This window comes from Columba livia, chromosome 15 (assembly GCF_036013475.1).
Source record: "Columba livia isolate bColLiv1 breed racing homer chromosome 15, bColLiv1.pat.W.v2, whole genome shotgun sequence".
Classification (NCBI taxonomy): domain Eukaryota; kingdom Metazoa; phylum Chordata; class Aves; order Columbiformes; family Columbidae; genus Columba; species Columba livia.
The window spans coordinates 107,841-135,795 of NC_088616.1; the positions used below are offsets into that span (position 1 = coordinate 107,841).

The following is a 27,955-nucleotide window of genomic DNA, read 5'->3' on the forward strand; positions in this document are numbered from 1 at the left end:
TTGCAGGACCTCAGGGCTCAAAACGGCAGCACCAGAGGCGGCAGGATCACCTCAGCACACAAAATGGTGGCAGCAGGAGCACCAAAACCGCTTTGAAACACAAAATGGTACCACCAGAATCACCTCAAAACATGAAATGGTGGCACTGGGGCACCAAAATCACCTCAAAACACACATAAAAAAGCAGAAATTCCAGGTAAGAAAGCAAAATGGACTTTTTTTTTTAATTCCACATACTCCAGGAGGTTGGTCCCTGGTGAACATCCCCCAGATGTGCCAGTTCATGTCGTGGCGAAATGTGGTGTGTTCGGTTTCACCAAATCCATACAGATACTGCGAAGCCAAACGTGTCGGAATCTGGATGAACATGTCACTGAAGGTGAAGGTCGGGAGCTGAGAATCCCAGCTGAAACGGGGGAAATAGAACAAGATGGCAGAAAGTGTCTAAACAATCTCATTATTCCCAATTTGGAATAAAGCTTTTATGGTTATCAAGAAAACTTTAACAACATTAGGACATTTTTAAGAATTTAAAGTATTTTTTGCACAGATTATGTTAAAATCTTGAGTGTAAATAATGTTTTTTTCTGTTAGAAACTAAGTCACACTTTGATAGCTCTTCCAGCAACTGCCATAGATGTGGGGGGCTGAATTGTGAAATAAATAATTTGCTCTGGTTGGCAAAAAGTAAGTCAATTTGCAATTAATTTTTTATTATTTTAAAGAAGAGCTTAGTGTTTGACAGGTGGGGTTGTTTTATGGGACAGACACAAAAGCTTGTCATGTGGCATTTAGAAGAGATGGGACAATAAAATATTTTGGCTTGAAAATTAAAAAATAAAGGAAAAAGGTGAAGAAAGAAAAGGGAAGAGGAAGAAATAATGAAATAATGAGGTGAATTTAAAGTAAATTTATAAATAAAAGAAAAATGAAATTAAATGAATTAAATTAAATTAAAAATTTGAACAAAAAAATTCAAAATGAAAAAATAAAGGAAAAATAAAATTAGTAAAATTGCATTAAAAAATGAAGTTGAATGATATAAGTGTGGCTTACATCACCGTCCCTGTGCTTCAGCGTTGGACCTGGATGCCAAATGGTTTGTCCTGAACCACCACATCATAAAGTCGATTCTCGACTGTGCTCTCGGGGGCCGTGGGGAGATTTATCGGAACCGGCACCTCATACCGTTCATTTGCATAATCATAAATCTATACATGGAAAATGCACATGGAATATGGATAAATTAGCAAGTTATGTTTTCGAGAATTCATGATAAAAATAGTGAAAACATTTTCTTGTAATCCCAGAATCCCAGAATGCCAGGAGTTGGAGGGACCTGGAAAGCTCATCCAGTGCAATCCCCCCATGGAGCAGGAACAACCAGATGAGGTTACACAGGAAGGTGTCCAGGTGGGTTGGAATGTCTGCAGAGAAGGAGACTCCACAACCCCCCTGGGCAGCCTGGGCCAGGCTCTACCACCCTCACCCCCAAAAAGTTTCTTCTCAAATTTAAGTGGAACCTCCCGTGTTCCAGTTTGCACCCATTGCCCCTTGTCCTGTCACTGGTTGTCACCAGAAGAGCCTGGCTCCAACCTCCTGACACTCCCCCTTTCCATATTGATCCCCAGGAATGAGTCCCCCCTCAGGCTCCTCTTGTCCAGCTCCAGAGTCCCAGCTCCCTCAGCCTTTCCTCACACGGGAGATGCTCCACTCCCTTCAGCATCTTGGTGGCTGCACTGGACTCTCTCCAGCAGTTCCCTGTCCTGCTGGAACTGAGGGGCCACAACTGGACACAAGATTCCAGGTGTGGTCTCCCCAGGACAGAGCAGAGGGGCAGGAGAACCTCTCTGACCCACTGACCACCCCCTTCTAACCCACCCCAGGTACCATTGGCTTCCTGGCCACAAGGGCCATCCAAGTGACAAAGGTCATCCACGTCATTGATGAATATTTCAAGTAGTATTGGTCCCAGTGCCGACCCCTGGGGGACTCCACTAGATACTCCTATTGGCTGATACAAATTAATCTACAGACTGAGAGACTCTGAGACGGACACAGAAAATTGTTCCATTTTTTCTTACCAATAACAGTAAAAAATCTTGAACTACTGAATTTTCTCACCAATAACAGTAAAACATCTGAATTACTGAATTATGGTTGATGACATTTCCTGAAATAAGCATTTTCTTTCAATATGTACTTTCTCAAATTCCTTTAAAATATTTGGGTTGGGAAATTATGAACCTTTATTTTGGGCCAGGAATGGCTTATTTAAATATTTAGGTATATTGATTTAAATGTATTTTTGTGTGCGGTAAATAAATTTCAACTTTGCGGTTGAATTTTTAGCCAGATTTAAGAGAATTTTCTTCAGGTATCATAGAAATTGGCAAGAGTCAATTCGAAACTAGGAGCAATAAAAGCAATTTGGTTAAAATGAAAAATTTACTTAGATAACAAAAAATGGACCAAAAACATTACTCCTGGAAATCACATTATTTTGACCAGTGGAAGAATGTAAATTTGGAGAAATTCACCTTAAATTGCAGCATGTGGTTGCTGTGATATATCACCTCCAGGCGCAGGGTGCTGGTGGGTGACGTGGATTTCTGGGACTCTTCGAGGTCCTTCTGCGTGAAGGTGACATTGGCCGTCACACCAGACGACACGTACATGACATCAGCAATGGAATAACCGTTGTCGGGGCCATTGTAGTAGCAGTAGGGAATGCTAAAATCAGAGGTGACTTCCTGCAGATGGAAATGGGATGAGGTGAGTTCCTTTCAATTTCTATTCGCTTTCTCAAATTCCTTCAAAATATTTGGGTCGAGAAATCAAGAATCTCTATTTTGGGCCAGGAATGACTAACTGAATTATTTAAATTAATGGAAACAAATAAAATAAATTAATAAAAATGTAAATGAAACAATATCTAAAGGAATATAAATTAACTGAGAACTATTTCAATTAATTTAAACTTTCTGATGTGATGACTTTTTATAAGTACCTTTTGTTTTTATTTTTATTTAGCAGCAAGAATTCCAAACCCCTGGTTTTTAACCGGGTAATTAATTAATTTTGAATTCGGCCCCAAAATCTTCATGTTATTGTGAAACAATAAAAAAGTGGGGCTGAACCCACCTATCTCTAGACTATTTTAATTGTAATTAATTAGTTCAAGTCTGTTCAGTCCCATCTGTATCATCACAAAGTGTCAATGATTTGATATTCCCTCTATCTGTGAATTTCACCTAAAAAAAAAAACCAAAACAAATATTAAAAAACAACTTTAAATCTCTATTGTCTGGACGTTTTGTACACCTTCAAGAGGATGTGCCCAAAATGAATTCATATAAATATCTGGATTTATAAATAAATAGAGATTTAAATAAGATTCAGCAGGGGGATTTTTTTACAATGAGGGGGGATGAAAATTCAAGGATTTCTTCTGAGAATCTCGATTCCAGAGGAACCTGTGTCATTTAAATATCGTTATTTATTTGCTCATTTATTATTTACTTGGATTTATTTATTTTTCAATGAGTATAAGCCTTGGAGATCTCAAGTCTACTCGGCTTAGTACAAATCTGTTATCAACTTAAAAAATGCCAAGTTTTTCCTCTATTTTTCTCATACTACAGAAGAACAGAAGTTGTTGAAAACTGTGTTCTTTTCAGAAAAGGTCCTTGAAAGGACAAATGAGACAGTTTCTTTTGTTGTAACAATAAAAGTCCCAATTGGTTTGCAGAAAATGTTCTTACTTCCCAGGTGCAGCCGAGCTGTTCGCAGTTTTCCTGGGATGCACTTGGGTTGGGATCACAATCGAATTTCTCATTATTGCTGATTCCCGGTGTCCACCTTAACGAGTATGATTTGCCAAGTTCCAGCTGGAGCCCTTGTATGAGAGTAGCCTATAAATGTTAAACAATAAAGCATTATTAATTTATTCTTTCTTTCAGATACTTAAAAGCAAGAAATTTCGCTCCACCAACCTTAGGAGCTCTAGAGAAACCTTCATTTTTACAAACTTACGTATTTGAAATTCCCATCTGGAACATCTGGAAAAGGTCTGATCCTGCAGATGAGTGCACTCTTTGGAAAAACAAATTCCTATTTTTAAGTTTCAAATTTTGTGTTTTACTTTTAATTTTAATTTTTAAAATTTTAAATTTTGTGTTTAATTTTTATTATGTTTAATTTTACGTTTAATTTTTCCAATTAATAATTGTTGAAAAATGTCAATATTATTTACCCTCCTACAATATCGACTAAAATCCTAGAGCTGTCGCTCGCCTTATAAATGAATATAAATGAATGCAAAAATGAAAGTGGTGTTGCATGCAATGTTTGAGGAGATCCTTTTGTATGTTATTATGTATATTATTAAAACAAAAGTGCATATCATTAAAATAAATTATGTATAATATTAATAATATAATTAACATTATCATTCAGGTAAATATCATAATTTCACATTTTAATAAAATACCTCACCTATACTGTGGCATTTGCCGTAGTACAAAGTAATCTCCCTTTCAATATATAAAATACAGAAACATGTCAGTCCAATTTTCCTATTTCTTACCTTATTTGTAGGATCGTAGGTGAAATTATGTGATGAAATCTGCACATTGCTGTTCTGCAACACGGTGATGGACGCTGGTTCCTGGAGCAAGCCCAAAATCTTGATTTCTTCGAACATCAGGTTGTTGGGATCCACGTAGTTGTTGTGCGTGATGTTCATTTCTAGAACGTTCTGAGGAATCATGAAATAATTTTGCTGAATTGCCAAAATTTCTCCCGATTTAAGTTGGCAAGCAACATTATTTTTCTGGGTTATATATATATAAAATTCTTACATAAATTATAGATGTTTCTGTATTATATGCATAATATACATATGCATATAACAAATTCATGTTCTTCATCTCACTCGTTGTAGACATTCAGCTAGATTTGTTTTTAAATATACCAGAATTTTTGTCAAATTTTCTAATTTTTGAGATCAAACAATCCATTCATTTCCTTCCTTATCCCAACCGCCACTCATGCTTCACAATTTTTCTGCTCTATAAACTGTTATAAACTCTGTAAAGTTCTTCTGGGGTTTTGGTTTGTTTGTTTGTTTGTTTGTTTGTTTTCAGTTCTGGAGAAGGTTTGGAATCTCCAGATATTAAAAAAAAAATAAAGGAAGACAAATTTTATATTTCCTCCTTGATTGAGTGACAATATTTTGAAACGGCAACTTTTCAGGTACTTCGCTTTTAATAAAAAATCTAGGAAAAATAGGGAGAGGAAAAAAAGGTAATGCCAACAGAAAGTATTAGTGATTAAAATTTTAAATTAAAATTAAATCCTTAAAAAAAATATTTATACTTACACTGGACACTTTGAAGTCATAGGAAATGTAGTTTTTACTGGTAACCGTGCCTAAAAAAAAACATTAATGTTATTATTAATTAATTATATATATCATTATAATTAATATTATTATCCTTTCTGTTACCTCCAAACCACCCCAAACTGCAGCAACTTACGACACTGTTTGAAGAGGAAATAAAATGAACTTCCTGCCAATACAAATTTTCCAATAAATTCACCCGGGGTGTCAAAATTTCTACATTTTTCCTGCAATTTTGATTTTTTCATTGTCTTTTTCAAGTTCTGAAGTTGAGATGTGATGTTATTAACATGTGCTGCTGGGATGCCAAAAAACACCTAACCTGCCCATTTTTGCCCTTTCATTATATGTTTTTTAAATTTTAATTATTCTTAGCCTTAGAAACCTATTTTTTATTACTTTTGACAGCCTTTCCTTGCTGTCTGTCATAACCCACTTCTTTTTTTTCTCCCAAATTATTAAGAATTTTCTCTTAGGTGAAGGACTACATACTCCAACTAAATCAAATTGAGTTATACATATTATAAACTTATTAAATTAATTAAATGATATATAAATTTAATTGGTTTTTATAATATATACAATTTATATTATGTCATGTAATACTTAAACAAATTTAAATTGAATAAACCATCCATATTATAAAATATAAATATTAAATATTAATATTTAATTTATATATTAAATGTTAATATTAAATATTCTGTCTTTTCTAGAGAATGTATCTTGAGGGATAAAACTTCAAAAGGCACCCGAAGGATTTAAATATCTAAAGTCAATTAAATCTCATTAAAAATGGATGCAAATCCTCAAAAATTCAAAGTTCTTAATTTTCCAAATATTCCTTTGCCTCAAAATTAAAATAATATTTTGCATTCTGAGGTCCATTTGCACAATTAAAAAAAAATAATAATTTAGCCTAAAATAAAAATTTTAAAAATGAAGAAGATTGCATTTTTCTATATGTAGTAATAATAGCTTGTTGTAACTTTATTAAAGAAAAAATTAATTTCAATTTTATTTAATTGAATTGAAAATCAAATTTAATATTTAATTTGCTTATGACAATTTAATGTCATTATCACAATTTAATTTTAATTATAGTTATTTCACTTAAATTAAATTAATTACAGTTACTTGAATTTAAAATGTAATTATTGAAAAATATTATTAAATTTAAAATTTTAAATTAATTAACTTAAAAATATTTTTAAATTAAACAAATTACTTTTAAAGCTTAAAAATCATTTCAATTTTTTAAATTTTGCTTCTCCCATGAAACCAAATCAAGTCTTCAATCTGCAAGTATTAGTATTTGGATTATCATAATTCCTTCATCTTGACATTTGACTCACCTGTCGATTCTCCGTCATCCCACAATACTTCCCCAATGGCTTCGTTAGCGTCATCCAGCGCGACGATGAGTCCCAGGGGATTCTTACGGCTGTAAAAGACATTTAATATAATAAATTATGATTAATTTAAATTAAAGTATTTAATAAATATCATTATTAAACATGTTTTGTCTCCGGCTGCAGCAGCAAGCAGTGACTGGGAGTTATTGCCAAATTGCAAATGCTAAAGATTACTAACTAATTACTAACTCAAACCCACAGATACTGCTACTGGTAACAATGTGGTGTTGTGATGTAGGGTAATATTAAGAGTAATGCTAATAATAAAACTGATATTATAATATTGCTAGTGTTCATTAATGCTGATATTTATGATCATTCTAATTAAAAAAAAAAAAAACGCACATTAAAACGAAAAATAAAATACCCCCAAATTAAAAATAAAAAGAAGGAAAAATAAAATCAAGAATAATTATAAAATAAAAACAAAATTTTAAATAAAACTTACATATTTACCCCAACATTAAAAGAAAATTTAAAAATTTAGAAATAGAAACCAAACAACAAAAAAGAAAAACAATAGGTAAAATACTAAATATCAAAATTAGCAAAAAAAATAATATTAACCTATAAAATAAAAATTAAAAAAATAATCAACAAAAAAATGAAAACAAAAAATAAAAACAAAAAAATAAAATAAAAATTAAAAATAAAAATAAAAACAAAATTAAAATTAATAAAGTTTAAAACTTTCAAAAATATAAAAACAAACCCAGAAATAATGATAATGAGAGTAATGCCATTTTTTTCATGTGATCAGGTGGCCATGACTGACTTCCTGCCCCTCACTCCCCAGCAGTCCAGGCCAGGTTTACTCAGGAGTTTAGGCCAGGTTTACCCAGTTCAGGTCACCTTTACTCAATTCAGAGCAAGTTTAACCAGCAGCTCAGGCAGACGGGGTTTACCTGTCTGTAGTCGTGCTGGCTGCCCCTCACTCCCCAGCAGTCCAGGCCGGGTTTACCCAGGAGTTTAGGCCAGGTTTACCCAGTTCAGGTCACGTTTACTCAATTCTGGGCAAGTTTACCCACCAGCTCAGGCCAAAAGGGTTTACCTGTATGTAGTCGTGCTGGCTGCCCCTCACTCCCCAGCAGTCCAGGCCGGGTTTACCCAGGAGTTTAGGCCGGGTTTACCCAGTTCAGGTCACGTTTACTCAATTCAGGGCAAGTTTACCCACCAGCTCAGGCCAACAGGGTTTACCTGTCTGTAGTCGTGCTGGCTGCCCCTCACTCCCCAGTAGTCCAGGATGGGTTTACCCAGGAGTTTAGGCCGGGTTTACCCAGTTCAGGTCACGTTTACTCAGTTCAGGGCAAGTTTACCCAGCAGCTCAGGCCGACAGGGTTTACCTGTCTGTAGTCGTGCTGGCTGCCCCTCACTCCCCAGCAGTCCAGGCTGGGTTTACCCAGCAGGTACAGGTCCCAGTGCTGCCACCGCGCCCACAGCTGCCCGCCCTAATTAACAGGGGAAATAATTAATCTTTCCTCCACAGGTGTCGCTTCTTTCTTCATTTGCCCTTTTGCAACATCTGTATCACCATGAATGTCCAAAAAGCAGAGACCACAAAACTACAAAATTCTATCTATAAATAAGCCTAATTATTGAATTTTGCCTTATTAATTCTCCTTATTCTAGCAGACTTTTTAATTAATGAGCAACTTGGTGACAGCCTCTAACAAACCATGGCCCTTCCCCACGCACTGAAACCACCACCACAGGCGGGGAAATGGATTTGCAACAGCAATGCTCTGTGCATTGGTAATACTATGAATATATACTATATCTTGCTTAATATCGTAATTATATATTAATTACACACTCAATATAATATATTATACATTAACTATATATAAAGATCAAACATATTAAATATATTAAATAAATTACATATATGCAGAAATATATTGAGATATTCAGTATATAGTTAATGTATAATATATTATATTGAATATTTGATCTTTATTTGTACATTTAATATGTATAGATATTAAATATTCAATATCTAAATCTTAAATACATATTTAATATCTACAAAAAGACATAATCTATACTATTTTGCATATATTGTACATTCTATACCTTTCCAGAAAGGAGATAGGCAACATTTTGTGCATTATTAATAATATGGACCTATTAATATGTTAATCCCCACGTCCGTCACCCTCATTACCCCCTAATTAATCCCACTTACTCACCGAATGGTAATCGTACCAGACTGCGTCGGGGATGTACGCCTGGTTCACCTCCACCCTCTGCCAGTGCCAAACAGAAATTCAACCGTTATTGTTATTGTTGTTATTACTAATATTATTAACAATATTATGATCTATGATTCCATTAATTATATTCCTTCTTCATATTATTGCTATAACTATTAATATTATTCTTTATATTATTGTTGATTATGTTATTCATATTACTAATATTATTAACAATATTATGATCTGTTAATTATATTCCTTATTAATATTATTAATATTATTGCTATAACTATTAATATTAATAGGGGAATTCAGATTTTTAAACCAAATAAAAATATCACCCCGGTCTGAGTAAGTGAGAAAATCCACAGGCAGTTTCAAACAGAGGGAATAATTTGCATTGTGTTGGTTAATTAATTACAAATAATGAATTGAGAATTACCGGCTCAAGCACAGGGGTGATGAGGAGCCCAGGACCCCAGAGGAATTGTTTATCTACATTCCATGTCACTTCATCAGAATAGAACCTGTTAAAAATATGGGAAATCAGCAGCATTAATTGCACGTACATAAGAACAGATTAATTAATATCATCAGAAGCAATCATAATGTTTCAGGGTCATAGTTGTCTAAAATCACTGCTGAAAAGTTTCATATGGTGATGCTGCAAGATTATTAGAAATTGAAATAAATTAAAATTTTAAAAACAATCAACAATTTTAAAAATAAATCAAATAAAACTTTAAGATTAAAAAAACATATTAAAATTTTAGAATATATATACAAATGTAGAAGAATTTCATCGACTGCCAATAGCATTTTATTACTATGAAATTATTTGAAATTAATATTTTTAGTGCTACCAATTTAATTAAGTTAGGGTTAGGGTTAGGGTTAGGGTTAGGGTTAGGGTTAGGGTTAGGGTTAGGGTTAGGGTTAGGGTTAGGGTTAGGGTTAGAGTTAGGGTTGGGGATAGGGTTAGGGTTAGAATAAGGGTTAGGGTTAGGGTTATGGCCATTAGGGTTAGGGTTAGGGTTAGGGTTAGGTTTACGGCGGTTAGGGTTAGGGTTAGGGTTAGGGTTAGGGTTAGGGTTAGGGTTAGGGTTAGGGTTAGGGTTAGGGTTAGGGTAAGGGTTAGGGTTAGAATTAGGGTTAGGGTTAGGGTTAGGGTTAGGGTTAGGGTTAGGGTTAGGGTTAGGGTTAGGGTGACGGTTAGGGATAGGGTTAGGATTAGGGTTAGGGTTGGGGTTAGGGTTAGGGTTAGGGTTAGGGTTAGGGTTATGGCGGTTAGGGTTAGAGTTAGGGTTAGGGTTAGGGTTAGAGTTACGGCGGTTAGGGTTAGAGTTAGGGTTAGGGTTAGCGTTAGGGTTAGGGTTAGGGTTAGAGTTAGGGTTAGGGTTAGGGTTAGAGTTAGGGTTAGGGTTTCTTTTATGGTTAGGGTTAGGGTTAGGGTTAGAGTTAGGGTTAGGTTTAGTGTTAGGGTTAGAGATAGGGTTAGGGTTAGAATTAGGGTTAGGGTTACGGCGGTTAGGGTTAGAGTTAGGGTTAGGGTTAGGGTTAGGGTTAGGGTTAGGGTTAGGATTAGGGTTAGGGTTAGGGTTACGGCAGTTAGTGTTAGTGTTAGTGTTAGGGTTAGGTTTAGGGTTAGGGTTAGGGTTAGGGTTACGGCGGTTAGGGTTAGAGTTAGGGTTAGGGTTAGGGTTAGGGTTAGGGTTAGGGTTAGGGTTAGGGTTAGGGTTAGGATTAGGGTTAGGGTTAGGGTTACGGCGGTTAGTGTTAGTGTTAGTGTTAGGGTTAGGTTTAGGGTTAGGGTTACGGTTAGGGTTATGGCGGTTAGGGTTAGAGTTATGGTTAGGTTTAGGATTAGGGTTAGGGTTAGGGTTACGGCGGTTAGTGTTAGTGTTAGGGTTAGGTTTAGGGTTAGGGTTAGGATTAGGGTTATGGCGGTTAGGGTTAGAGTTAGCGTTAGGGTTAGCGTTAGGGTTAGGGTTAGGGTTAGAGTTAGGGTTAGGGTTTCGTTTAGGGTTAGGGTTAGGGTGTAGAGTTAGGGTTAGGGTTAGGGTTAGGGTTACGGTGATTAGGGTTAGGGTTAGGGTTAGGGTTAGGGTTAGGGCTAGGGTTAGGGTTAGGGTTAGGGTTAGGGTTAGGGTTAGGGTTAGGGTTAGGGTCAGGGTTAGGGTTAGGGAGAGCGTTAGGGTTAGGGTAAGTGTTAGGGTTAGAGTTAGAGTTAGGGTTAGGTTTAGGGTTAGGGTTAGGGTTACGGTGATTAGGGTTAGGGTTAGGGTTAGGGTTAGGGTTAGGGTTAGGGTTAGGGTTAGGGTTAGGGTTAGGGTTAGGGTTAGGGTTAGGGTTAGGGTTAGGGTTAGGTTAGGGTTAGTGTTAGGTTTATGGCGGTTAGGGTTAGGGTTAGGGTTACGATTAGGTTTAGGGTTAGGGTTAGTGTTAGGGTTAGGATTAGGATTGTAGTTAGGGTTAGGGTTAGGGTTAGGGTTAGGGTTAGAGTTTGAGTTAGGGTTAGGGTTGGGGTTAGGGTTAGGGTTAGGGTTAGGGTTAGGGTTAGGGTTAGGGTTAGGTTTAGGGTTATGGTTAGGGTTAGGGTTAGGGTTAGGGTTAGGGTTAGGGTTAGGGTTAGGGTCAGGGTTAGGGTTAGGGAGAGCGTTAGGGTTAGGGTAAGTGTTAGGGTTAGAGTTAGAGTTAGGGTTAGGTTTAGGGTTAGGGTTAGGGTTGTGGGTTAGGGTTAGGGTTAGGGTTAGGGTTAGGGTTAGGGTTAGGGTTATGGCGGTTAGAGTTAGAGTTAGGGTTAGGGTTAGGGTTAGGGTTAGGGTTAGGGTTACGGCGGTTAGTGTTAGAGTTAGGGTTAGGGTTAGGGTTAGACTTAGGGTTATGGTGGTTAGGGTTAGAGTTACGGTTAGGGTTAGGGTTAGGGTCAGGTTTATGGTTACCGCTGGACTCGTTATGACCCTGAGGATCTCTTAAACCAAAATGACTCGATAATTCTGTTAATACAGCCAATGGGGAAATTGTAAATTTGTAATTTCCGCGTAAATTCTGGGAGTTGCCAGAAATTTGTGGTTCGCACTCGTGGAGCAGCATCCGTGCCACCGTGTCGCCGCGGGTGTGGGCGTAGTAGAAGAGCGTGTACAGGTACGGCAGCAGTGTGCTTTGGATGCTCAGGTAGAGCTTGGAGGAGTTCACCAGAATGGAATCGGCACCAAAAACGGCCGGATCCTGTGGCTGGAAAGAGACAGACAGAAACACAAATAAAATAAAGGAGAAATAAAAAGAAGAAATAAGAATAGGGCATTGAAAAATAAATAAAAACATAAAACATAAATACAAATCAAAACAAAGTAAATATAAAGAATAATAATAAAGTAAAAGTAAGACTAAAAATTAAAAAATAAAATTATATTAATATGGAATTTACAAATAAATGTAAATGTAACTAAAAATAAAATATAAATATACATAATAATAAGATAAATATTAATAATTATTAATTATTAATATATTATTGATTATAAATAAATATTAATAGAATAAAAATTGAAACAAAGAAAAAATAAGGAATGAAAATAGAATAATAATAAAAATTTAAAAATTATTTTAAAATAAAAATTATCATTGCTCTTGCATATTCAGGATACGACAGTGGCGGGTGGTTCCAAGAGCATGAACCATTCCCTGCTGGTTGGAGCCGCCATCAGGTCGAAATCCGTCGTCACATGAGGATTTCAGAATTTCAGAAAATGACATGATGCCAAACGCGTCTCCTGGTAGCCAAAATTAACCTGACAAAGCGGAACCGTCTGGAGCAAGGATTTCCCAAAACATCATTTTGAACCAGTGTAAGCACTAATCACAGCTAAGTTGAGGAGGTGTGGTCTGGACAATAGAGTAGTGAGGTGGGTTGCAAACTGGCTTAGGGAGAGAAGCCAGAGAGTGGCAGTCAATGGTGCGGAGTCTAGTTAGAGGCCAGTATTTAGTGCAGTGCCTCAGGGGTCAGTACTGGGGCCAATATTATTCAATATATTCATTAAAGATTTAGACGAGGGAATAGAGTGACTGTCAGCAAGTTTGCTGGTGACACCAAGCTGGGAGGAGTGGTGACACTGGAAGCTGTGCTGCCATCAGAGACCTGGACAGGCTGGAGAGTTGGGTGGGGAATAACCTGATGAAATTTAACAAGGGCAAGTGTAGAGTCCTGCATCTGGGCAGGAACAACCCCAGGTTCCAGTATAGGTTGGGAAATTACATATTAGAGAACAGTGTAGGGGAAAGGACCTGGGGGTCCTGGGGACAGCAGGGTGACCATGAGCCAGCACTGTGCCCTTGTGGCCAGGAAGGCCAATGGCATCCTGGGGTGTATTACAAGGCGGGTGGTTAGTAGATCGAGAGAGGTCCTCCTTCCCCTCTACTCCGCCCTGGTGAGACCACATCTGGAATACTGTTTCCAGTTCTGGGCCCCTCAGTTCCAGAAGGACAGGGAACTGCTGGAGAGGGTCCAGCGTAGGGCAACGAAGTTGATGAAGGGAGTGGAGCACCTCCCTTATGAAGAAAGGCTGAGGGAGCTGGGTCTCTTTAGTTTGGAGGAGACTAAGGGGGGACCTTATTAATGTTTATAAATATATAAAGGGTGAGTGCCATGAGGATGGAGCCAGGCTCTTCTCAGTGGCAAACAATGATAGGACAAGGGGTAATGGGATCAAGCTGGAACACAAGAGGTTCCGCTTAAATTTGAGAAAAAACTTCTTCTCAGTGAGGGTGGCAGAGCCTGGCCCAGGCTGCCCAGGGGGGTTGTGGAGTTTCCTTCCCTGGAGACATTCAAAACCCGCCTGGACATGTTCCTGTGCGACCTCACCTGGGTGTTCCTGCTCCATGGGAGGATTGGACTAGATGATCTTTTGAGGTTCCTTCCAATTCCAAACATACTGTGATACTGTGATACTGTGAAGCACCAATGGCAGAAATTGAACTATCAGAATTGAATTTAATTTTCAGAATAGAAATTTTGGCAGCGGGATTTGCCACTTACAATGCGTTTCTCGGTGTTGTGGTTCCTGGAAAAGGGGTAAAACGCTCCCACTTGCATCCACCGTCTGCAAAGTTCTTCCGACGCATCTTCAAAGAAACCGCAGATATCTGCTCCCACCTGACAATAAAAAGACATTTTTTTTCAATTCATCCCTACTTGCTGACCAGGGTAACACAGTCATTCAAACACATTTTTGCAAAATTTCACTTCTACCAAATTTTATTTCTACAAAATTTTGTTTCTGCAAAATTAATTTCTGCCAAATCTTATTTCTACAATTTTTCATTTCTACACTTCTTCCAAATCATTTGGCTGTACCTACATTTTCCCGTTGTATTTTCCTCTAGTTGAAGCACAGAATTTCTGATTTATTTTTCAACGGAAGTAGATTTTTCTGTATTTTTTTTTCTGCCTCCAAGGTCTGAAGTTAATTTTAGAGCCACACTATCTCGACAATGGGAGTTGGAATAATTTGTACTTAAGAACTGAAGTTGAAATTAAAATTAAACTGACTATGCATTCACAAAGTAGTTCAAAAGTCACATAAATTCAAATTCTGAAAAGTAAAATGGGTATTTAATGAGCCTCACTTCAGTCATTAATAAATGGCAAATATCAGAGGTACCAGTGCCTGGAAATCTAAAACCCAGTATATTCTATAAAGAAAAATAAATTACATAAATAATGAATAACGAAAATGATAATAAAATAAATACTAAGAATGAAATAAATAATAAAATCAACAATTAGCTAAATAATTCAATAAATAATAGAGATGGACTAAGATCAATTAACAAATCAATACTGTGGTAAATAATGAAACCAATAATAAAATAAAAATAAGTTACTTTATATGATTGTATTTAATTCATATTCATTCTTTTAATTTATTTATGCATTTATGGATTTTAATGTTTTATATAATTATTTATATTTACCACTTCATTTAATTTTATTCTATATTCTATTTTAATAAATATGAACTAATTTCTATTAATTAAATCGCTTATTCATAAGATTATTTATATTTTTATTTTTATATATATTTATTTATCTGTACATTTTATTTGCATCTTTATATCCTATTTTAATTTATATTTATTCATTTGATCTATTCAGACATTTACTGAGACTTCTTACTTTTATATGTATTTTTTATCTACACATCTTTCTTTGTATTTTCATATTCCGTTTTGTTATATTAATTCATAGTTTATCCATACAATTATTTAAATGTTTGATTTATAAAATTTTTGAATCCTTTCAAGATTTTTTAGTCTAAATGTTTTAGAAATCTATTTCTAAGGATTTTATGTTCACGGTTCCCGTACATATGGGATGCTGAAGAGGCTGAACTCCAGCATGCCGGGAATGGCCCAGTGCAGGTACTCCCAGGTGGCCGCGTTGTCCCCCAGCCAGTGCCCAGCAAATTTCCCTGACCCGCAAACGTCGACCGTGAGAGCAGGAAGCTGCGCTTGCCTGGAAAGAGACGTTCAATGGCGCTGGAAGAGAAAGAGACTGGGATCAGGGAAATAATAAGATAAAGCAAAAATCTAAACATTAAAATGTATAAAATTAAATAAAAAATTAAAATATGACAACAAGGGAAACGATGAAAATGAATACAAAACTTTCCCTTTTTCAGCCAAATTTTCAGGCAGATTTCCTCACCGTTGTGTTGAGATGGTCATGGAGTAGCCAAACAGGTTGTGAACGTCGTATTGTCGCCCCCACTGCTGCACCGCGTCCATGCAGAGTGTCTGGGCGTACAGGACTCTGTCAACAATATCTGCAGTGCATTGAAATTGATATAATTGCATTTCTTTTTTTTTTAATTAAATTTAATTACAGGAAAAAAACAGTATTTCTGTTCATTTTTTTCCCTTCATGTGTGTGAATGACATTTTGCCCCTTTTCTCAGTTTTTAACCACAAGATCAAAGCACCAGTTTCTCCGTGGTGTCACACAGTGTTACTGCAGGTTTCCAATTTCAGGAATTGAATTATTTTTTCAATTTAATAAACTTAAATCCAGCTTCCAGATGGATTTTGCCTACAAAGAGTTATTTACCCAAAACAACTACACCCCAAATTTCTGAACAATTTGATCTGACCATGTAGTGTCAAATTCCAATTTCTTGAGAAAGAATTTAAACTTTTTAGCTGATTGGATGATAATCCACAAATATTCTGATTTCTATTATTTTTCACTCCACAGCTAAAGACGAGGGACTTACGGGGTGTGAAAGGAGGATAATTCAGGTCATTTTGCTCACAGCCCCTGGCTGAGCCTGGAACAAAGCTGGCTACTTCGTTCATATCCCAAAAAAATTGTAAATTGCAAATTTCAAATATCACATTTATGCATAACAACAATTCCTGTGTTTTTAGCCAAATATACAGTTACAAACCCAGTAGCGATTTGAGGATGTCATCCAGCAAGGAGGACATGAATTTGCAAAATAATTAAAAAATCTATAATAATTAAGAATATAAGTTAAAATAATTAAAATAAAAATTAACAATAAAATTAAAAATATATTAACATGAAAATAAAAATAAAAAAATATTACTACTACTTACTAATTATTACTAATTACTACTAAACTACTACTACTCAATCTTTCTGAATGTCAAAAAGCTGATTTTAAGTGGTGATGACCACTCCATCCAAACTGGAGAAATTAAGTAAAATAATTGTTCCCAAATCCTGCATTATGAACAAATGTTATTTGTTCTGGCCTGGAAATTATTATAATTAATATATTATAATTATACATTATAATTAAAGTATATAATAAAATATATTATTGTATTATAATTATTTTCTGGAGGGAAATAATTTCTCCCAAAAGGTGGCATTTATTAAAACTAAAAGCTATATCAGCAACTACCATCCTGGACTCAGTTCTTGGATAAATTGAACTACAGTCAATTACTTTAAATTACTGCAAGAAGCATCAAATTAAATTTCTAACAAATCCATCCGACTCCAGAAAAACAAGGATTTTACCCAAACACATTGAACAGAAAATACAGAAATTCCACATGGATTTCAGGTTATTTGCAGGAAATTTTCCTTTGAATCAATCCAGACCAATTTGCCTTTTTTTTTTTTTTTGCAAAATGTGAAAATTTTGGGGTAATTACTCACAATCCAGATCCCGTCGTAGGGAACCTGGTTGTAAAATATTTGACATTCCTCCACCCACCAGTTGGTGCACTCGGGGTTGGTGAAGTTGGGGAACACGGTTCTTCCTGGCCACACCTGCCAATTAAAAAGTGGAAATAAATACATTAATTTTTAAAATGAATTTGCAGAAAGATTGAAATTCTCAGATTTCCTTCAAAATTCTGGGCATTGTTTTATTGGAGCAGCATTTGGGAATAAAATTAATAATTTTGTAGGACAGCTTTGATACCATGACTGGAAAAAGGTTTTTGAGCTGTGAATCACTAACGTTATCAATTAATATGAATGACCATTATTAATATTATCTATCATTTTAATATATGAATTATCATTCTAATAAATACGAGTTATCGTTATTAATTATTCTTAAATTTACACACAGAAACAAGGCAGAAAGCAGCTTCAGTAACTGATGAGTTCTGAACTCCAAACTCACTTTTCAAATCAAAAATTATTTTGAAGTTATGAAAATGTTCCAAATTTGTCCTCTTTTTCTAAAGAGATTTTCAAAGCAGTAAATAGAAAATTAAAATATATTGACCACCCGTGTCTCCCAAACCTTCACAATCTCTTTCCCTTTTGAAAAAAACCAAAATATTAAGAAAATTCATGAAAAAAAAAACATGAAAAGTTGCAAAATTTTGAAAATAGCAAAAAAATGGCTCAAATTGAATGGATTTTTTTTACCTCTCCAACTAACAGTGTGACTCCATCTGACTCGTTAACCCAAATGTTCCGGTTTTGGACCCTCTCGTAGGCCAGGTAGGGGGAACCATCAGCCAGAGCCTCATTACTGATGGCAGGATCCTAAAATGGGAAAAATCACCCCAAAAGTGCAGAGAAAAGTCCCATCAGAGTTCCAGACCCAAGCGGACGGAGGAAGAAATGCGGCCGACCCAATATGAGTGATAAAGCATACTTCAACTTTATTGCCCGAGATAGCGTGCATTTATACCAAATACCATAATTATGCATACTTGTCTCTATCTAATAGGCTAAGCACATTTACTTACTCCACCTACTTGGGTTTAGCTAGCTATGCGCATCCCACATTCTTCTGACTCTTATCTCTTCAAAAATATCCTAACCCTGCCTTAGTTAGTACTTTTCCGTTCCCCCCTTTCCCACGGCCTAATAGACAAGCTAACTAAGGCCTACTTATGTCAACTAAAATGGGCTCTGCTCGTACAGTTGCTTGGTGAACTCATGTCTGTGCTCCTTGAGCCAATCCCCGACACAAAAGAAGAGGTTTCTCTTGGTTATTGGCTCTCTACAGCAAGTCTGAACACGAAAATGAACATAAAATAATAATGTCCACTGGTGATGCAGAGCCCAGCAACAACACCGAAAGATGTCTCATGGCACAACAGATATAGTATTATATTAATAGTAGTAATAAAAATAGATAAATAAAAAACCTAGAAATAATTTCAGATAATAATAAATCAATACATAATAAGCAAAAAAGGACTAAAATAAATAATTAATAATGTATAATTTCTTATTATCTACACTTATTAAAATAATATTAAAATAAATTATTATAAACATATAAAATGGTTATATTATATTACATTATGTTACGTTACGTTATATTAATATTTTTTATATGTAATTGTTCTCTACATCAATTTTTGGTTTGCCACACTGTTTCTGTAGGACCCAGCAGCCACATGGAAAGATGTCTCATGTCACAACATACATATTAAAATATAGATATATATGAACTATATATACTGATAATAATAATGTTTAAAATTAAATAATGTGATTTTAAATGGAAAAATAAATGTTTAAATTCTTACCAGGATGAGGATGTATTTTTTCCCATAATTATGCAGAAAGCTTTGGAAACTGCGCAGGTCTTTGTAATTCATTTTGTCATAAGTAAAATCTTTTGTGGCCTCCATGTAGTCAATGTCTGTGTACTGGACATCCTGCAAGGAGACAGTTCTAAATTTTGGTTAAAAATTGATGAAAATTTGGATTAAAAATTCCCAGAAAAGCAGAAGGATATGGACACCCACAAGATTTTTTTAAACTGCTATCAGTTCCTAAATTGGGGAAAAGAAAATAGCAAGAAATATCCACGTACTGGACTTCTTGGAAGGAGATGGTTCAAAATTGTGGTTACAAATTTTGTTTAAAATTGTGATTAAAAATTGATGAAAAATGAGAATAAAAATTCTCAGAAAAGTAGCTGGATATGGGCACCTACAGAATTTTTTTAAACTGCTATCCATTGCTGAATTGGGGAAAATTTAGCTAGAAATACCTGTGTACTGGGTGTCCTGGGAGGAAATGGTTCAAAATTTTGGTGAAAATTGTGATGAAAAACTGGTGAAAATTTGGGTTAAAAATTGAGAGAAAAAATAATGAGAAATGAGGAAACATGGAAATAAACATATTGAGCTGGACAACTGAACTGAAAATTTGCTCACACACAAAAAAGAATGAATGACACTTAATATTTGTACAGAAAAGTGAAAAAAGAGGAAAAAATCTGATTTTACTCACGTATGGGAGGCCGATGGCCCGGTTGCGCTCCACGACGGCCTTTACCTCCTCCAGCGTCTCGTAGCCATAGCGGCTGAGCTGGAAACCCAGCGTCCAATAGGACGGGAGCGCCGGCAGCCTGATAAACTGGAAATTCAACCTCAAAATAGTGAGTGGTGGCGGTTTGATAACACAAAATTCTCTGATTATCTCTCAAATGATTCTATAATTCTATAATCATCCTATAATTCTATAATCATCCTATAATTCTATAATTCTAAATTCTAAAATGATCCTGTAATTCTATAATTCTAATTTCTAAAATGATTCCGTGAGTCTATAACTGTAAATTCCAAAAGTCATTCTATAATTCTAAATTCAAAAATGATTCTATAATTCTGTAATTCTAAATTCTAAAATTATTCTATATGTCTAAATTCTACACCGATTCTCTAACATACCGTCACATACTCCTGCACCACCTGCTCAGGGGTGTCACCCAAAACGACGCAAAAATCAAGAATTCCACCATTTGTTAGGTAGGTGACAGCTGGTGCTGGCTGCAGGGCAAACTCTGAGAGCAACAAAATGCAACAAAATTAATTTGGGATGTTACTTAAATCTCAAATAACTGTGATACCGAAATGAAAGATTGAAAAATTACAGAAAATATCTAACAAAAATATTGAAGGAAACTGAAACCCGTTACTGGAACTTTAAACTTTGTCATTTAAATAATTGTCCTGGTTTTGTTAAAAACAAGATTCTCTTTCAGTGAATTTGCCTGCCAGCTAAAGCTTCATATTAACTGCATTTTCCTGGAGAACCAGACACATGTTTTGGTAAACCTGGCAATGGAATGCAAACTTATTGATAAGCACGGATGGAGATCTCGCGAGAGGGGCGACGAGAAGCAAGTGAGCAAGAAACTGACCAACTGTGTATAACACCCCATTCATGTGAATACTTCATATAAAAGTGGGAGATCATGAGGATCTCGTCCCTTTTCCCTTTGCTTTTCTCTTCTGCTTATGGCCGACATTAGGAGAGGACCTTGCTAGTCGTCCCTGCGAACTGAGGCCAGTGACAGACTGAATCCAGCTCCAGTTGGCTGCAGAGTCCAGTCCAGGACTTTGGGTGCCTGCCCTGCAGTTGCTGAGACTGTCAAGATTGGTTTTGTATATCTTGTATTATTTTCTCTATTCTTATTAGTAGCATTAGTAAAACATTGTTAATTTTTCCAACTCTCTTCTCTCTGTCCTTCTTTCCCTCCCGATCGCCTGTCCTGAGTGGGAAAAGGGGAGAGGGAGGGGCAAAAAGGGGGAAGTGGTGGGGAGAGGGGGTTAACAATACATTGCCAGGGTTTTATAGTCACCCCGCAATCTAAACCCTCGACAATAATATATTTAATTTTTTTTTCAATATTTTAGGAGCAAACATCCTTTACCATGGTGCTGCAGATCATTTGAATAATTTAAAAAAAAATACTTATGGAGGAAATGTCCTTACCCATGGCATTGCTGTTCAGCAAGAAAACGCCAAGCGAGGCGCCGCTGGTGTCTTCCAAACACATGAAGAAAGTTTGAACACTGTATAAATTATCCATGTTCTAAAGGAAAACAGAAGATATTACTTTTTTTTTTTTAGTCAAAATTCATGCACGCTGTGGTGTCTCAAAAATATCCCACATGTGAAGTTAAATGTGTCAAAAGGAAATAAAAATAAAATCACTGACATGAGTTTCATTATTTTTAGTTTTCTCTTTTTTGGGAGTGCCTTTGAGTTGCTTAAAATCAAAAGCCCAAATTTGAGGAAAACAAATTATTTCAAAGTTAAGATTTATAAATTTCATCTCGAGTAAGGACAGAAAGAAAACAAAGGAGAACTTTTCTACAAATTTTCTCAAGGCAAGTTCCAATTTTTGGTTCAAAATACAAAATAGATATTGCAGCTCATAGACAATGCCTCAAAAGACAATTCTAAAATATTAATTAACTGAGCTGCTGACATTAATTACTGTCAAGCTGCTCCCCGAATCGCATTCGTGTCACTCAGAATTCAGTGTATCCCCTTAAAAACTGTTGCAAATCTGAGTCAGAAAAAGGAATAAGCAAAGAAAAATAATATAAAAGCTGATTTGAAATAAAAAATCAAATGAAGTCACAAATGTAAAATGAAATACTGGTTTTAAATCACAAAAATTTGCACATTGACAGAGTGATAGAGAGATATTTTGCCAAACAGACGCAGATTTGGGGTAAAACGTCTCATTGCAGATGGAAGAATATGCATTTACACTTTTTGAGAAGTGTGTGCCCTAGAAATCACCTGGGGAAAAAAGTAGAAAATGGAGAAAAAAGTAATTGCAGGCAGACCTGCTGCTAAGGGCACGTTTGCATTATTTCTAAAGATACAAGACAACAAAAGGAAAAATACTAAATCTACTGAATTTTGCACACGGCCGTGCACGGACAGGAAAAGACCCAACCAATTCAATCCAAATATTTCAAAAAATCTATTCCAACAGGATTTTTTTTGGTGGTATCTCACATTTTTGTGACACTTGGAGAGCATTTAGGGGGAAAAAAACCTCGGTGGATATTGATGCAGCAATTTGCTGAAATATCAGTTTGTTGATTTGCTGCAAACTCCAAGCAATTCAATCCAAATCTTCCCAAAAGTCTACTCCAACAGGAATTTTTTTGGTGGTATCTCACATTTTTGTCACATTTGATGAGCATCTAAGGGAAAGAACTTGGTGGGTATTGATGTGCCAACTATGGCTGAATTCCAAAATTTACCCAAAAAGGAGGAAAAGCTAAAAAAGTGAAGTTCTTACGGCAGAAGGGGCGGTGTCTTGCCTAAACATGGGCCACGTTTTCCAGTTGACATCATGTCGGAATTGCTTGTGCACGTGCTCGCCCACCCCACAGATGTTGTCACTGGGGAGTTTGATGGAAATTTGTAAAAATTGTTCAGAGTAGATAAGTGGCCCGATGGTGGTGTCAAACCTGGGGAAAAAAAAAGAAAAGTTCAAATATTGTGTAAATTTTTTTGTTTTATTCATTCATATTGCTAAACTCCCCCCCCGGAACCCCAAATTTTTATTTAAGAATTCGTATCATGAGCGACTGCTAATTTTTGTCATCTGCATCTCATAATCTGGACAAATTCACGTGAAAATACAGGGTGTTTTTAATAATAATGTATTAATTGTGAATTATTAATCGTGAACCATAAAATGCAATATTTGTTTTTTTTCCAAAACAAATGAAAATCTAAGGAAAATTTAAGCAATCTCCAAACAGCCCAATATTTTTTTTATTCAAAATTAAAAGAATTTCAGAAAAACTGAAGCAATCTTCCACAGCACTGTTTCAAATAGGTCCCAAATTATTTTGCCAAATTCAATGAAAACCCATGGAAAATTTGAGAAATTTTTTAGAGCACTGTTTTCAACAGATCCCACTAAATTTAAAAATTCACGTGCCAAATAAATCAGCCTTGAGCACCCACTGCTTCTTTCACATGCTTGCTAATGAGGCTGTTAAGAAAGCAAATAACGAGGAAAACAAAAAAAAAATCCTAATTACTAAAATTTGAAGAATTTATAGCAGTCAGCTAAGTAATCACTTTTTAAATGTATTTAATAAATATTTCCTCCTGACACTTCCGCCTTTTGGTGGGTTTTGGTGCTGTTCATCCAACTTTGATTTCTTGAGGTTTGCAGTTTGTTTTTTTTTAGAAAACAAAGAGATTAAAAAATTTAAGTGGAAAATAAGATGTTAAAATCTAAAACCCATGAGAAAGAGCTGCTAAAATCCCAGATTTTATGTGGAAAGTGCTTTTCCGTCCTGTTCACTCATCAAAAGATGGTGAAACTCAAACCTGGTGAGATAGAGCTCCTAACCCCCCAATTGTTTGTCTTTCCATTGTGTCCATCTATCGAAGAGGAGAAGAAGCTGTTTGCAAATGAAAAGGGCACCGGAGGCAACCGACCTCCAGCACGGACAACGAGTGTCACGGTTTTCTGGAGAAAAAGCCCCCAAATGACTCACACGACTTTTCCACTGCTGAAAAAATGAAGAAAAAATAAAAAGGAAAAAGAAAAATGTGAAAGAAAGATGGGAAAGGGAAAAGGGAAAGGGAAAAGGAAAAGGAAAAGGAAAAGGAAAAGGAAAAGGAAAAGGAAAAGGAAAAGGAAAAGGAAAAGGAAAAGGAAAAGGAAAAGGAAAAGGAAAAGGAAAAGGAAAAGGAAAAGGAAAAGGAAAAGGAAAGAAAAATATTTTTTTTAAAAAAAGAGAAAAATATAAGGAAAAAAACAATAAAGAAAGAAAAAACGAAGAAACGGAAGACAAAAAATGAAAAAGAAAGAAGAGACAGTTTAAAAAAAAATGAAGACAAGATCAGATCTTTTTTTGAAATTTGCAATTTTTCTCACAGAGAAAAGGAATTATTGGCCTTTATACACCCCCCAGCACCCCATTCTGCCCCAGTCCCAAATCTGCCCCAACTGGTGCCCAAATCACCGTGAAGCGCAGCCGGGTCTGTGTCTGGAACTGCACGGTCAGCAGGACGGAGCTGACATCCTGGCCAAAGAGTGATGGTGATGGGAGACGAGTCAGCGTCGCCTCCAGCCCTGGCAAGGGAATAATGACATTAAAATAAGGTGAAAGAACATGAAACGGAAAGAAATTTAAAACAAATGAAAACCAACTGGAAGGGAAGGGAAGGGAAGGGAAGGGAAGGGAAGGGAAGGGAAGGGAAGGGAAGGGAAGGGAAGGGAAGGGAAGGGAAGGGAAGGGAAGGGAAGGGAAGGGAAGGGAAGGGAAGGGAAGGGAAGAAATAAAATTAGAAATGGAATTAAATACAACAATGCAATTAAATGCAATGAAATGAAATAAATGAAATGAAATGATGAATGAAATGAAATTATGGAATGAAATGATGAATGAAATGAAATTATGAAATGAAATGAAGTTTAAAAGAAATAAAATAAAATAAAATAAAATAAAATAAAATAAAATAAAATAAAATAAAATAAAATAAAATAAAATAAAATAAAATAAAATAAAATAAAAGAGAGCAGAGCAGTTTTGGTGTGAACTCACCCTGCGGCGTGTCCCGTGGCCCTGTGTCCATCTTGTAGCCGTGGTCAGAGGAGAAGAAGCACCAGAGGGCGCTGCTGGCACTGAGGGGGCTCCAGCAGCAACCACGTCGTGCACACAGCGCCTGGGGCAAAAACCCCACATTTTGGGACAAATAATACCAGAATAACACCCCACACACAGTTTTTATAATATCTCTATATATTTGCACACACAGATTTGGGGATGAAAACCCCACATTTTATACAGAGAAATGCCACAATAACGCCCACCCACTCCAAATATATCAAATATTTAGAACATTTCCATATTTCAACTTTGGCTCCAAATGGGTTTTTCAGGTGGCAAAGAGCATGGAGAAGTGGAAAATTGTTACTTAGTTCTGAAAATAAAATGAAAATTTTGGACATTTGGTCTTTCTTAAGACCACAAGTGACACGAATCTGGTGAAGAAATTAGAGAAATTGGGGAATTATTGTGGTAACAGAGGCAAAACTGTGAAAAAAGTCATGTGCTGAAGGCAAGATAAAAGCTGGATGTCTTATTTGGACTTATTTTATTTTATTATTTATTACCCTGCCTTTGATAACCTGGGCTTTAACGGGATTTATCACTTTGTATAAATAATCATTAACTCTCTTCAGGCTATAAAAACCATAAAACAACCATAAAACCCACATAACCCACCCAACAGCTACTGCATCCCCAGCAAAAAAGAAAGCATCATTTAAAATGTAATTTTAAAATGTAATTTCAGTGTCTTTTTAAGTGCTATTTAAGTGTATTTTTTCAATATAGTTTATACGTATTTTTAAATAATTATTTAAATAAATTGCATGGAATGAGCTTACATGTCATTTAAATAAATTGTCATTTTCCCAGGGAGTATTTAAGCAGGAATCCACTTAGCAGTAAACCAAGCAGCAGCAAATCACCATTATTATTATTATTATTATTATTATTATTATTATTATTATTATTATTAGTGTTGGTGTTATTATTATTATTACATTTACTATTATTACTGCTATTAATGCTATTATTATAGTGTTATAACTTTATTTATTAGTTAATATTTAATGTGGGTCACTTGGTACAGTTCAAAAATGTCAATGAATTCAGCAGCCAAACTGTATTACATGTTATTTTATGACAGTATGATAATGTTTTTTACTGGAAAACCAAAATAACGCTCGATTTTCTAAATTCTGATCTCCATTACCAATGGACATACAATTTGCTTCAGAAAATATTGCAATATTTCTGCCTAAAATGCAAATTTCGTCAACACATAGATTTTGTCTTGGGTTGAAATTGGTTAAATTGGTGACTGTTGATGGCTGCACCTCACCAAAAAAATGTTTAAAAAATCCCTTTTCTGGTATTAAAAGGTTTCTATTCTTTTGTTATTATTGGAGTAATTAATCCCATGTTTTATAGCCTATAGTGGCATTTTTTTTACAGATTTTTCTCCTTTTTCAGACCTTGGTGGCAACTTCATCCGGGATGCAGTCGATGCGCTCCGTTATTTCCACACTGGGGCAATTTGGGGAAAATTCTGTGAAGGAGAGAAATGAAGAGATTAAACTCAAGATTTTAAATGAAAAATTTTATTATTCTTTTTTATTCTTACTATTCTTACTATTACTACTACTACTATTTTTAATTTTAATTTTAATGTTGCTACAACCGGTTTTGATTGTAATGCTATTTTTCGTTTTAATTTTAGTATTACTACTATTTTTACTTTTAATTTTAATTTTACTACTATTTTTACTTTAAATTGTAATTCTAACATGATTCTTATTGTTATTCTATTTTATAATTTTTATTATTATACAGCGTCCTTTTAATTATTTTCCCAAGTTGTTTCTCATCCTCCTCTTTTGCCACTTTGAAGCAAAAGGAAATTGAGGTTTAGGGGGAATATTATTTTATTATGCAATAAAATTTGCCTTTAATTACACTGTATCTCATGTATTTCCACAGTTCAACATCCTTGTTACCAGCACGTGCCTCCGGTTCAATTTTGGTTAATGATAAAACATCAAGAGCCATAAAAAATTCTGCAAATGACAGAAGAAAAATGTTTATTGTCTTTTTTTCCTTTTTAGGAGTTGGTGATTTTTCCACCTTTCTGAAGACCTAGACCACAACATGCATTAAAATAATCAGATCCTGGGGGCAGCATCCCATTTTCACAGATTATACTATACTTTTAAAATTTTAACTATTTTTAAAATTTTAAATTGTATTTATATTTATTATATCTAGTATATTTGTATTTTTATCTATATTAGTTTTATTAATATAATATAATATAATATAATATAATATAATATAATATAATATAATATAATATAATATAATATAATATAATATAATATAATATAATATATTTTATATAAAATATTCTATAATATTTTATAATATTTTATATTTTATTTTCTATATTTCATATAAAAATTATTTTATATAAAATATAAAATAATATACTATACTATGCTATAAATAAATAATCTAATCCCCATCAGATCCTGGGGAAAGTGCCAAATTTCTGCAGTTTATAAAATCATTTTAAAGTTTTAAATAATTTAAAAATTTAATTTATATATATTATAATTGTATTTATATATATAATATTTATATTTCTACATAATTTTAGAGACAGATATAAAAGTAAAATTAAAACTATACATGCATTTATATAGTTTATTTTTATATTTATATTTTAATATATTATTAATTTTACATGTAATTTGATTCTATCAAAGAGATCATTTGGTTTCGTTTTCAATTGGGCACTCACGTGTGCTCTGGGACGCAGGTTCCCTCGTCGCTAGAATCCCAATGAGTACACAGGCCACAGCCACCACCAGGCAGAAAAGGACGATAAATACAATTTCCAATTTGCTGAATTTTCTCTTTTCCATCTCTGTCCAGAAGGAGGAAACCAAAAAATTACAATTTTGGGAAAGCCTAGAAATTATTTCCATCTTAAATTACATCCCTATTACCATTTCCATTCCACTCTAATGATGAAGAATTGTTTTCATTTTCCTGAAACACCCAAACTAAAAATGAATCGATCTGCACATTTTGGTTTTGTA

At 35.0% G+C, this 27,955-nt stretch overlaps 1 pseudogene; it reads right to left on the reverse strand.

The window, feature by feature from the left end:
* On the reverse strand, positions 1–27,778 carry LOC102096953 (sucrase-isomaltase, intestinal-like; annotated as a pseudogene).
* Between the last annotated feature and the right edge of the window lie 177 nt (positions 27,779–27,955).